The following is a 2,167-nucleotide window of genomic DNA, read 5'->3' on the forward strand; positions in this document are numbered from 1 at the left end:
GGGCGGGGCCCGGAGGGTCGGATGGCCCCGCCCACTCGCGAGGCCGCAGACGCCCAGGGACCGCCGGCGGTGACTGCGTGACGGCTGTTCTTCCCCGATCCTCGTTAGATACGGCGCCTAACAGACGGAGGAGGAGAAACCGATGAGGGCGGGCTATTGCGCACGGTTTGCCTTTAAGGACGCCTCGGAGAGCCGGAACTGCTGCTCTCCTGGCTCCTTACTTCTTGGGGGCTTGTGCACCAATCCAGCAAGAGCAAGGCAAGAACTAAAAAAAAATAATAAAAATAAAAAAATAGTTGTCTTTCCCTTTTCCTTCTTCCAATTCACTGATCCAGAGGCTCGACAACTCTCCCACGTTAGCAAAGCGCACTTGACTTTTTCTTCCAGGGAGGTTCTTTACCCCACGACGGCCCAGAAAGAGCAAACAGCTCCCCGTTCAAAAGCAACTTGTAAAGAAATCCAGAGTTTTAACTGCCTGGAGACAAGTGCAGTAGTGGCATCATCGTCTCTTGTGAAACCGTTGCAAAAACTACCCAGTCTAGTCCCAGAATTGTCAAGTGGGTAGCAATGTGTACGTGATCGGTTCGATCACAGGCAGTAGCCATAACCCTGGTTATTTTTAAGCGCCTTGTTAACCTCAGGTTTTAAAATGCGTAATTTTGTTGCCCTAAGGTGCCCATAGAGACATTGGTTTAAAAAGTGCATACTGTAGGTCTGTCCTTTCTCTCTTTCTAATGAAGGTGCACATATCGCTTTACTTTGGGGTCTGGATTCTGTATAAACTGGTGCGGGAAGAATGTCATTTTCCCTCTCCAACAGTCAGGTAATAAATGCAAGAGAGAGAATATTTTAAATGTTGGTTAGCTGCAATATAATACCAAAAATTTTTTCTGCATTCATTTTCTCTGCCTGAGTTTCTCTTATATTTAATTTGAAAGTCCATTGTAGGAGACAGATGATCTCTTTTCAGTTATTGTAAGTTAATAAAGAGCTTAGGTAGAAATTCATTTACTCAGATCCTCCAGACATTCTAGGAATTGCCCCTTTCCACCTGCACTTCAGTTCTATGAAGAATAAACCAGTTGCTCAAAGTCCCCATGTACTTTTTATCGAAAGTTCATTTCCTATTACTAGAGAAAATAGACCACAAAACTAGAGATTTCCTACGGACCTATGACTTGTTTAAACAGCCTTTTTATTCATAGTACTATGGGGAAAACAACTCAATTTATACTTTAACCATTTGTACGCCATAAGTGGCTATAGACCAGTGATGGCGAACCTATGGCACGTGTGTCAGAGGTGACACGCGTGTCAGAGGTGACACACGAACTCATTTTTTTGGTTGACTTTTCTTTGTTAAATGGCATTTAAACATATAAAATAAATATCAAAAATATAAGTCTGTTTTACTATGGTTGCAAATATCAAAACATTTCTATATGTGACACGGCACCAGAGTTAAGTTAGGGTTTTTCAAAATGCTGACAGGCCGAGCTCAAAAGGTTCACCATCACTGCTATAGACGCAGCGGCAGACCTTTTTAAATTAAATTCAAAGTATCGTGGCAGTTAACTGGTTAAATTCTTTTGGATATATACCCAGAAATGGAAATGCTGGATCGTGTAGTAATTCTAGTTTTAATGTTTTTGAAGAACCTCTATACTGTTTTCCACAATGTCTGCACCATTTTACGTTCCACAAACAGTGCACAGGGTTCTAATTTCTTCACATCTTCACCAACATTTATTTTCTGTATTTTTTAGTAGCCATTCTAATGGGTGTGAGGTTTTGATTTGCATTGTCCTAGTGATTAGTGATGTTGAGCACCTTTTCATATGCCTGTTGGCCATTTGTGTATCTTCTTTGGAGAATTGTCTAGTCAAGTCCTTTACCCATTTTTAATTCCATTTATCTTTTTGTTGTTGTAAAGTGGTTTTTTTAAAAAATGAGGATAATTACATTTTACTACTATAAATTCAGAGAGGTTTTCTTTCATCTCTTTTTATCTTGCTCTCCATCTTGAATCCTTTACCCAGAATCTAACTCCTTCCCATCCCTTCACTATACGGTCTAAACTACCACATTTCTCTCCTAGTCTTCTGTTTCCACCTTTGTCCCTCCTCCCAACAGTCTGCGGTCACTCCTTTGGGGGAAATTCTTTGGG

This window comes from Myotis davidii, unplaced genomic scaffold (genome assembly GCF_000327345.1).
Source record: "Myotis davidii unplaced genomic scaffold, ASM32734v1 scaffold673, whole genome shotgun sequence".
Classification (NCBI taxonomy): Eukaryota; Metazoa; Chordata; class Mammalia; order Chiroptera; family Vespertilionidae; genus Myotis; species Myotis davidii.